Genomic DNA, 12,163 nt, shown 5'->3' with positions numbered 1-12,163 from the left:
AAAGTGGAATACAGTACTGCCTCGTAAGTGTTGAGTTGAAGGAAATAATTTCTTCTCTCAATCTGCTCTCATTAATAAAGCCCAACTTGCACTGCAGTCATGTTCAGCTCATTACCCAGGAAAAGCCCAAATTTTCTGCAGAGCTGGTACATAACCTGTCAGATCCTGCACCTGCTGCAGGGGTTTATTCTACCCAAGGTACCACTTTGCATTTGTCTTTGCTGAACTCAATTATGTCTGCCAACTTCTCAAGCTTGGTTAAGTTCCTTACTAACAGTAAGCCATGTCCAGTTTGTTCTTTGCTATACATTTCTAAACACGAAACTCCTTTCAATTTAGAAATTATCTTGTTGCTTTGGGGTTGGAATAGGAAAAGTAATGTAAGTTTACCCAGAATACATTTATTTGGAATAACTTGCTCTATTGACTCACCTTTTTAAAGATATCTGTAGAATCACATGATCATATAAAAAAAACAGTTATAACTGAAGGTGATGGCCCTGAATATAAGTTGATGAGTCCATTTTAGACACCTAAGTTTGAGCATGCTGAGGAATGTAATTTTAGTAAATGACAGTAGTTCTTTCTTGTTCCACAATTTTCTGGCTGCATGTCCAGAAAAACAAGTTCCTAAGGTGAGCAAGAATAGAGATACTGGAGTTTATGGATTCTTCACATGAGCAAGTTCTAAATACAACAGATGCTGGAGAGACATTTCAGCTGAATAAAAACTAGACAACACAAGTTCTTGTTAGAAGGTTTATATTGCTTAACTTTCTATGTGCTACCCATAGCTTTACAGAAAGGAAAGTGATAAAAGTATTTCAGACAGTGACGGGTCTGGTAAAAATGATGTAAAGCCATTATTTTATTTACAAGTAAATAATTGTGAGAGCTTTTAAAATGTAAGACTAAAAGCCTGATGAGTTAGCCATCTACACAAATAAAATCAGATGACTAAAATAAGCCTGCTAATTTAGACCAGTTAATGGCAGCATGGTTTGCTGAGAACAGCTCAGAAAGCTGCAATCTGCTAGGTAAGAAGGAGACAACAGAGCACTGCTGCTCTGGAAAACACTGGGCAAGCTAAAAATTATATTGCACCTGTATTTATGTGAGCATACATATAAAAAAAGATAAAGTTATTTTAAAAATCCACAGAAATACATTAAAAACAAAATACTAAAATTATTCTAATTGTAATTACTATATTCTAATACTGTATCTTGGCATAACAGTGATAGTACCAAAGCTAACATTCAAAACATAAAATAAATTTGTTTTTTATTGACAAAGTGGTGCTTAAAGGCACAATATGCAGTTACATAAACACAAAGAATCAAAAGAATGGAAATTTAAATGCAACCAAAGAACACTCAAACCAGGTATTTCAAAACAAAAGACCCATTCTGAATACATCAGAAATCCTTTCTCCTCTATGCTAACTAGAGCTATTCAGTTCCCAAAATGCTTGCAAACCCATTCCAGGTTTCCAAACAAGCTAGCAGGAACATAGGATGCTAGTGTTGAAAATAAATGTCTTAACGAGCCCACCAATGATGTATGAATGTCAAGAGACTAATTGATGACAGAGGATGCCAGCTGAAAAGGTGCCTCCAAAAGTGAATTAATGCACAAGAAACTGACAAGATTTGTTAGAGATGTCTCTGCTATACCTGTGCTGCTGAGCATGCTGCAAGACAGCTATTTTTAAATGAGACATGTGATGTACCAGAAACATTCCAGCCACTGAAGCATGAAGCTGTATGTAACCAGTTCACCACACTGCAAGGCTGCAGAACTGTATGTGTAATTATCTTTCCAAAATATTTAGGCAAAATTCAAATGTTGAGTGAAGTCTTGTAGGTTTTGTAAGTATTTCACTACAGGTTTTTCCTGAACTCACCTAACTGTACTATTCACTTTTGAATGAAGCTCAAATTTCTGTGACAGCATTGCAATATCACTGTTTCAATTAATGGATTTGTACCTTCAATTGTTTAATTCTGTTGCTCAGGAAAACCTAATTTTAATGCATTATCTGTACTAAACTGCACCAAAGATGTATTTCACTCAATTATCACTCACTGGAAAATCATCTACAAAAGGAAATTATAAAATTAGGACTTGTACAAGTGTTCAAGTCAGGAAGTTTGAGCAATGCCCCAAAATCTTTAAGATTTGATTGATAAACTGTCTTTTAATTCAGCAATGTCATGAATCAATACTGAGGTGGGTAATATATGTTAATGAAAAATAAGTGCAGTCAAGATAGCATTTTAGGACATGAAATTGATGCTGACATAGTAACTGTACACAAAACCTTGACAAATCATGTACATCTAGCTATTTTTCAGAGGAAAGAAGATTTTAAATTTTTTAAACTCACATGTCATGAAAAGGTTACTTTGTGATGGCCATTTTGAAATAATTCATTATGTTACATAAGTTGCTGAAATTCATCTCCCATTGACAGCACATGTTAGAGCTCTAAAGGAAGCATTAAGAACAAACTTGCTGACTTTATATTAATGATACTTTTAGAATATCTAGGAATACAAAGAAAGCATGACAAATTTAGACCAGCAACATGCAACAGCAAGGCATGTAGAAAATTTAGGTTGGTATTGAACAATAAGAATTTTTGGCAATAGGCTTTGTGGCCAAAATTGATGACTAATGTCAGTAGCATTGGTACTTCATGTACAACTAGGAAAGCTTCTGAATACTGTTTGAATATGATGACTGTCCTTTAACTTAGTCTTACACATGAAATGATGCGATTTCATTCATACAAAGGTAAGCATGCAAACTGTCTGCTTTGAAGTTTGGTAACAGGGAAGATTGAATAACAAAGTTTACTTGCAAAAAATAGTACAGAAATAACTGTACAAAAGTCACAGAAAACACAAGAAGGTTTCACAGTTGATTTGGTTTCCACTCCAAATATACCTCTTGCTATATTGTTTAGTCAGTTAATAGTGTTAGTTATACTAGTAACTATTAATAGAAGTAGCTATCTTCACTGTGGCCTTTAACATCAGTGATAAAGCAATAAACTACAATATGGATGACAGATGGAAGTTTACAAAGTAATAATATGGCAATTTGTTTTGCAGCTCTAAAGACAATTAAAAACAGTCCAGCTTCCCAGGGGAAACAGAATCTAGTTTTCTTCCCTGATGCTACTGTGAGCACAAGATCAGACAACATTTCCAAGGAAAAAGAAATAAAGCTGTCACCTCAAAAACATTTGTGTATACCATCAATTTGTGAGATCTGTGTATTCCTGTGAATAACTGTGAATTAATCAAGTCATGTCCTCATAGGATATAATATATAAAATAATATAAAATATTATTTTATATTATTTTTATTATATTATATATAATATAATATTTTATTATATTATATATTATTATTTATATTATTATATTTTATAATAATATAAAAGCTTAAGTGTAAAATATAGTACTGTTTTGTATTTCCTGAGTTTTACTTCGATGCCTACTTCAAAACAACTGTAGTCTGAACTAATTTTATATTTCCAGAGTAGAGTCTGGAGTAATAGAAATTTGGTATTTTACAGAAGCCAGAGTAGCCCAAAGCAAGAGCCTTTTAATTTAGATGAGCATAAAGTTAGAAGAGAAACAACACTGAATTAAAAATTCTGTTCTCCTTTAATATTGACATTCATCAACCTGAGAGTGTGACGTGCCAAGAAGACCTGATCTAAAAGCTCACATACCCTGAAAGAGAGGGAGATGACAATCCTTTCCCCCTGTTTTTTCATTCTCTTTTTCATGCTTCCAATCAGAGGTTGCCAGTACACATATTTTTTACCTTGCACAAACTCCTGTGTTCTCTGGATTCCTCTGTGAGCTCATGTCACATGTCAACTTGCCAGAAAACAAGTGGATCAGGAAAAAGAAGATTCTCTTCTCTACTAGATTAATGAACTGAACTGACTTGAAGAATTGTCTGATGAGTGCCAGAGGGACAGCAAAGGAATATGCAGGACTATGTGTCCAGAAGCCATGGATCAGGGAATGAGGTAGGATCTCTGCCATGACAAGGAGGATACAGGAATAAAAGCTATTCTTTGCTGCATCAGCAAGGCATTCATTTCACTCATTTTTTTCATTAAAATATTCTCATTGTTACAAACTTGGAAAAAAGAATGGTTTTATTTTTGTATTACCACTGCAAAAAGCTATAAAAAGTAGAAGTAAAACTAGCAAGTTTCATTTTAATTACAAAAAAAAAAAAAATCTTAGTGTAATGCATGACAACCAGGTTTTAAAGCAGCATGTGAAACCTAAGTGCTATTTCTCCTTTCCCACTTCAATTGTTCAAGTTCTCACACCATTTTTTACATTATATCTCTTGAATATGTCAGGTGTTTTATCACTACAGTTAACTGGAAAGCTGGTCTAGCTGAAAGATAACCAACTGGCATATTTTTGGTTTTCAAATGTATATATAAATTCTTTTAGATTTATTTCAGCCTTCAGCCATACAAACGTCTTAGTGTTTGTGACAGGAAGCAGCAGATACATTTGTTTTGTCAGCTTCAGTTAACATACAGACTTAATCGCTATCCCACCTGAGTCAGAAAAACTTCAAAAGTAGTAATATAGTGATGCCTTTTTTTCATTAAAAGACTTAAGTAGCTAAAATAACCCTAGAACAGAAACTGGTGCCTTTTCCTTGGTCCTAAAACTTAAAGAGTCAGACACGGTTAAAGGGTAAAGGGCTTTTACTTCAGTATTTCAAAAGGATCTTTATGGTGCATCACTTTGCCAAGGTGGAATGTGTCAAAATGCACACCCCCATAAAACATGCATACAATTTTACAGATGTTGCAAATTAGCATATTTAATAAAGATGCCTCAATGAGAGGCTTGAATGAATAGCATTGATATCTCCCCATCCCGAAGAATTCCCCCTGGAGGGGCCTAATCCTAATTTACAGGATGTATTTTACTGCTTGGTTTTTCAAGACAGCATAGGGCCTTCCAGCCTCCAACTGCGAGGCCTCTGGGATGTTTGGTCTAACAGAATACCAGGATTATGCTAAGTTATCAGACTTAAAGAATTACAAGTATGCATGCTAAGAGTGCTGAAGATACAAAAAAGATATATAAAATATTTATTTTTAAAAAAGCAAAAAATCATCATGGCATCAAAACAACTATTCAGGATCTCTATGTGAAGCACCTGGGATTCCCATGATGCTACCAAGAATTCTGTGATTTGTTGTGTTTGACTTCCTGTGAAATCAGAGTAAAATCCTGTTTGCTATTAAAGAGAAGCTCTAAGTCTACTTCACTCAGACTACTGACAAAGGTTGGTTTGTTTCAGGTGCTCATTTTGAAATACACTAAATCCATGCATGCATTCCAAAGTGCCTTTTGAATAGCTACAGGAAAATAAGTTTTAGATGCTGATGGATCAAGTGCAGCAGTACAGTTACCACCTCAGCGTGAAACCTACCCACTTCTTAGGATACATGTCTCAGGAATCACCACCTTATTTACAGTGATATGTTGTAACTGAATTAGGCACTGAAAGTCCCTCATTTCAAAAACGTTACTATAGCAATGTTGCTCTGCTCAGCTAACACTGTTCTAACCTTGTCTTCCATAGGCTTTCAAGACTTGGTGTGTATTAGTTAAATCTTTCCTAATTCTAGCTGTTAAGCAAACTCCAACCAACCAACCAACCAACCAACCAACCAACCAACCAACATCCTTACTTCCAAACTAACCAATGCATTATGAGAGAGATCTATCAGAGAATTATCAGAGAATTTCAAAAAGGAGTAATTTTCTCCTGTGAGAAAGGAGCAAGGATGGTGCATCACCAACTTCAGAGCAAAAGGGCAGGCCAAGTGGGGCCATGACTGGGAACATCCATAACCTCAGCAGTTTAGTACTTACATACTAACCCAATTAAGTACTACACATTTTAGTACTTAATTGGGTTAATACAAAATGCATGATGAAGCTATTCTGCAGTATATCAAGAATTTGGTATTCAACAAAAATAGGAAACTTTAATTTCTTGTCACTGTTTGAGGGGCTTTTTTGGTGGTTTCTTAAATGGCAGAACTAGTAATACTATGTGGTAACCATTGCAAAAGGATGCTAGTAAAAACTATTACATCTTTCAAATGCCACTTAATATGAAACCAGCCCTTGCTAAATTCTCTGCATATCTATTCTCCAGGACAAAATAACCTCTATGCTTCCAGCTTTTCCTTGAAAACAAGTATTTATAGTAGGTGCATATTATACAAATTAAATCACTCTTATATACAGGGAAAACACACAACAGGTACACAAATCTGAGTTTGATCTTCCTTAGGAAAGAAGCTATGGAACAATAAAAACTCAGTTTCTAAATATATTAGGGGTTTGCCCACAAAGAACATTTTAGATGTGTCATATGAGTTATATTTTATTTTTTTTTAATGTAGAGGTAATTTATAAGAGAGAAAGTTGATTGTGCATTCCCTGGGTTTTGTGGTGGTCTTGGGCCTATCTCTGCTGAACTTGGTATTTCTGTAGGAACAGCTGTAAAGCAAATTAAGACAGTGCAGGAAGCATCCAGAGTAAAATCTAGCCAGGACACAAGAAGCAAAGAATGTATTTCTAAACTGGGAACTCCTACTCTCAGTCTGTGTATCAGGCATTACCTTTATCCCTCCCCTGATTTAACTCCACATGTAGCATTTTCTGAAGAATTTATAAGCCTTAATGAGCTTAGTTTCCGTATCTGAGAATGCTGTTTCCAAGTACCCTGGGATATTAGAGCATTACATAATTTTTGAAAACTTTCAGTTTTCAAGCATTGAATTATGAAAAACACTTAGTATTTCACATTACTCAAAGTTCAAGAAATAATTCAAAATTTACTGAAGCATGTCAGTGGCACCTCTAAATTAAGTTAGCTTTTAAAGTCAGCTGCATCCTGGGCTACATCAAAAGTGGTGTGGCAGGTAAAGGGAGGTGATGCTTTGTTCTAGCGAGATCCCACCTGGAGTGCTGCTCTGGAGTCCCCAGCACTGAAAAGACATGGACCTGTTGGAGTGATTCCAGAGAGAGACTACAAAAATTATTAGAGAGGTGGAACCTCTCTCCTCTGAAGAAAGACAGAGAATTGAGGTTGTTCAGCTGGAGAAGAGAAGGCTCCAGGGAAAGTTTTTTGTAGCCTTTCTGTACTTAAAGGGAGCTTATAAGAAAAATGGGGACAGACTTTTTACCAGGGCATTCTGTGATAGGAAATGGGGACACAGTTTTAAACTACAAGAGGGTAGATTCAGACTACATATAAGCAAGACATTTTTTATGATGAGGGTGGTGTAACACTGGAATACGTTTCCCAGAAAGATGGCAGGTGTCCCACCCCTGTGAACATTCAAGGCCATGTTTGGGCAGGGCTCTGGTCAAGCTGAAGATGTCCCCGGTCCTTGCAGGGTATTGGAGTAGATGAGTATTAAAGGTCATCTTTTAAAGGCCCACCCATCACCCTTCTGTGGTTCTATGATCTACTAACAGAGGTAAAGGTAAGGTCAGCTCAGCCAAACAAATAACAGCTGCTGCCACTATCTGCAAAGAGATGAAAGGAGTTTGGGAACCAATGGAAATTCCTATACAGGAATTCCAAGCCTTCTGGCATATTTAAAGCAGAAAGGTAAGGCAACCTGAGGGGTTTTTTACCCGAAGCCTACAGTTGGACACTTTTCAATTCTGCTCCTCCCATATCAACCTTCCTTCCAGGTATGTTCTCCTGCTTCTTTATTCTGCATTGACTCTGGTAGTAATTTAATAAATTTTCATGGAATAAGAGACAATTAAACCAGAATTATGCAAGAACTTTTTGCTGGATTACCAAATTAATTGTAATACTGCATGAGATAATAAGCACCAGAGATGGTGCAAAGTAGACAGATACAGCACTAGAAATGAGGAAAAGAAAAGAGCAATGAGGAAAGACAACAAAAACAAAACACCCCCATATATCAACTACCTTTTAATTTACCATATTAAGAAATCAAATTTAAGAGCATGTTTCTCTCTTCTAGTACTTTTATGTGATATATGTGTATCTGACTAAGAATTTACACATTCTGATTTTGTATAGATTTATATCCCTTAAGCGCACAAAACAAACTACCACCTAAAATGCAAGGTGACAAGGGACTTAAATAAATCAGCAAACTATAACTATTCTGGCATGTTATAAATGATCAAATTGGTGGCCAAATTTATGAAAAATTTGACAAAGATTTATTGGATAGATAACAAAAAATAGAATTTCGAAAAAAACACCACAACCAAGACAGTGTCTGCCCCGGGTGCAAGCGCTGGGTGAACTAGGGTCCACTGACAAAGTGACAGTGTGCCCCCAGGAGTTCACCCCGAGTGCTTCCAGCGGCTAGCTTATATACAGTTTATTCTGACTGAGGCAGGGATGACCACATGTTTCCTTGTGTCTCTTCGCACATAAATTTGGATCCATACATGTGCAGGAATAGACAAAGACTCCGGAGACCCAGACAAATGTCTGAGTATCCAGGCAGAAGCTGCATTCACATGTAGTAGGGTGATACCAGTTCCTGAGTACCGCAGATGTAATCATACCCAGGTGCAGGTCTTGTGAGCTCCTTGAGACATTCCATTAATCATGGTCCAGGAAGGTCTAGATGCTATCTCCCAAGTGCAGGTGCCAGAGGAAATCCTCTATGATGGCCCAAAGCTGTCCCATTCATACAGTAACAGACCAGATATTATCTTAATGCTGTCCAGGAACTGGTTACAATGAAAATAGAACTCTGCTCCCAGCCAGAGTGATCAAAGGCATAACTTTAGATCTTAACAATATTTTATACATACATATATCTACCTCTATAGCATGAATTATCTCTACCATATATTACATGGCATATGGTGTACACAGCAGCTAAAAATCAGTGTGTTCTTGTGGTGTGGTTGGGTTTTTTTCCTGCTGACTCTTCATCAACAAAACACTATCTGTATTTTCTTCTGTTTGGAACACGTTTTGCTTGCTGCATTTGTAGGCAAAACACAGAACAGTGCTTACGATTAAATATTCAGAGAGGACAGTTATCTGTGGTGCCAAAACCCCAAACCTGGGTTTAATGGTCTGCTGACATGAACCACTGCGGTGTCATTTCATCAATGCATGAATTGTTGGTCAGGGGAATGTGACACCAGTTAAATTTTCCCTTATTGCAGTAACTGCGGTCGCTCCGGTTTGCAGCGAGCGGGAGCCGAGGGAGCGCTGGGGTGGCGGGGTGGCACGTACCCGTCTCTGCCTCCGTCCGCTGCCAGGGGCTGTGTGCGGGCACGCCGCATCGGCCGCTCGCTCCTTCCCGCTTCCCCTCCGCCCCTCCCGGCCATTCCCTCCGGAGCCGCCGTCCGCCCTGCGGCCCTGCGCGCACCCGACCCCGCGCCCGCCCGGCCCCGCGCGGGCAGCGGCGCCGCAGGGCGGGGCGGGCACCGTACGGGCCGGGGAAGCGTGTGGGCTCGGGATGGGCGGGAATGGGCCGGAAGCGTGGCCCTGGTTCCGGGCGGGAAACGTGAGCGGCCTGGTCTGCGCCCTTGGAGGCTGTCGGGCCTGGGACGGCGCTTCCAGCCCCAGCAGCAAACTGGGCCGGCGCCCGTTGGTGCGGCATCCCTGCGCTTGTCCTCCCTTCGGCACACGTGCGTGCTGCGCTGCTACGCCTTGTAAACTGTTCACTTGAAATGTTTGTTTTATTGGTGATGAGAAGGTAATTACATTCTGGTGTAAAGTTGCATTATGACAGAAAATAAAATATGTTTTAACTTGATGGCCTTCCTGAGTTTTTTAACTGCTGTGAGGACATTTTGAGCTGTAATATGTGTATGGTCTGTGAATGCAGCCGATCAGTTTTTTACAAAGTTTCAGTTTAAAACAGCAAACTTACACCCAGTGTTTGTGAAGAAGTCCATAATGTCCTCTAAACTGTAGCACGTTGCATTACTATCTTCAGCCTTGAAAGCATCTTGTCTTTTTACCTGCCCATACTGCCAGCCTTTTAAAAAAATTATATAAAGACATACTCTCTTGAGCACTGATTGTCTAAAAGGTTTTATCTCTGTTGATCCTCCCAAAATACTTACATCATGTTGATTATGAATCTGATATATTTTCTTTAATATAAATAGGGAGTCTTTCTGTTGGATTAATTATAAAGAACAGATAAAAAGCCTGACTAATGGTGAATTTCTTAAATAGAAGAGAAACTAAATCTCCTCACAAGATATGATCTTCTCACATTATCTTTGGCCTTAAGAACTGCTAAGTGTAAAATCTGTAGAGGTACTGTGAATTGGGATGGGGGGCCAGAATGTATGTAGTTATGTTCATGTGCAGATGCACTTCTATAACTTGAAGAGAGGATTATATAGTGTATGTTTGGCTGTTTATGGTTTTTAAGGGATGTTAGGAAGAAGGAAGAAAACAGACTCAGAAAAGTAGCTGCAACATGAATATCCATCATGGTGTTAAACATCTGACTTGTGTGCTTTTTTTCCTCTTAATTCCTATACATTAAATAGCACTTTTATTTGAATTATACTCATGTCACTCGAAATACCTGTCTAGCAAATCCAAACCCACAGAATCATTGGATATCTTGATTTGGAAGGAACCCACAAGGATCATCAAGTCCAGCCCCCAACTCCACACAAAGCAGCCTCAAAGCTGATCAGCATGTCAGAGCGCTGCCCAAACACTTGCTGAGCACTCACAGTTTGGGGCCACCTCCCTGGGGAGCCTGTGCCAGTGCTTGGCCACTCTCGCAGTGACAATCACTTTACTAATACCCAACTTGAACTTACTAATACCTTCCCCTGACACAGCTTTATGCCATTTCCTCGCATCCTGTTTCTTAGCGTTCTTTCTGCTAAGAGAAAGGAGTAGATGTTTTTAAAAGATTTTTTCCTTAATTTCATTTTTCATAGTAAACATAATTGTTCCCTATAATATAAGACTTTTTGTAGCTCAAACATCTTACCTTTTTTATTTGATCTACTTTAGGCTACCTGCCATTCTTTATGTTAGCTGTTTAAGGCCTAATTTTGTCACCATTATATTATATGGCTGACTATGCTTGTAGGCTTTTCTCAGTTCTTGTTCAGTTTTTGGAAATTGGATAGTATTTTATTGCTAACAGAATATACTCATCAATCTATTAAAGCCATTATTAGTTACTTTGAGATTAGTGTGCAAGACAAAAGCTCAAAGGTGAAACTTGAAAAACAGAAGGGTCAAATAAATATAATTGCCTTTCAAATAACTTCTAAAAGTAGAGTCAGTTTTTTTTTTTCATGTTATCATCTTCAAAGCAACCAATCTGAGACTTTTTGCTAGTAAGTCTAGGAAGGATTTCTTTCTCTTTTCTTAAGGTCAAGGAAAACTTTCCGACTAACTAAGTCAGACAGGAGGCTTTTGGCATAGATCTGTCAAAGTTTTGTCCAGATTTTAGTCTAATGCTATTCTCAATTCAAGTTCTCTAAGTTTTAAGTGGATTAAAAAGAGAGAGTGTATTTACTATGTACATTGCCCATTCACCCTAAATTTAGGTGTATTTTTCCCCCCATTTTATTCTAACCATACAAATTTTGCCAAGAATGAGAGGAAAAGATTCTATAAAGTAATGGCTATAAGTGAATATACCAAGTACACTGGGTATGGTAGTCAGCAGCATTTTCCTCTACAGGTCTTTTGATTTTCAGCAATACTTGACCATGTAATGTAGCCCATCTGATTTTTCATCAGTAGAAATGCTAATCCAATAATTTTTTTTCATGTTCAATGTTTCCATGGTTCATCATAGTAATGGATATGAAAACTAAGAAATTTGCAGATCATAAATATTTTTTAAATTAATATTGTTTAGACATAAAGAGAACAGTAACTTATCTCTACCACTACAGAATGTTGCAATACAAGTTTGTTAAAACAAAAGCTACTCTCACAAGTTTAAAATAGTAGAGTTAGTTCCCAGAGTACCTTCAACTGGATATTAACCAGAGGGAAATGAAATGTTACTTTCCCAAAATCTTTTTGACATCCAAATCCTTTACATCCCTATTAAAAACAAACCCTT

Source organism: Agelaius phoeniceus, chromosome 1 (genome assembly GCF_051311805.1).
Source record: "Agelaius phoeniceus isolate bAgePho1 chromosome 1, bAgePho1.hap1, whole genome shotgun sequence".
In the NCBI taxonomy this organism is placed as follows: domain Eukaryota; kingdom Metazoa; phylum Chordata; class Aves; order Passeriformes; family Icteridae; genus Agelaius; species Agelaius phoeniceus.
This window is presented reverse-complemented; position numbering follows the sequence as displayed.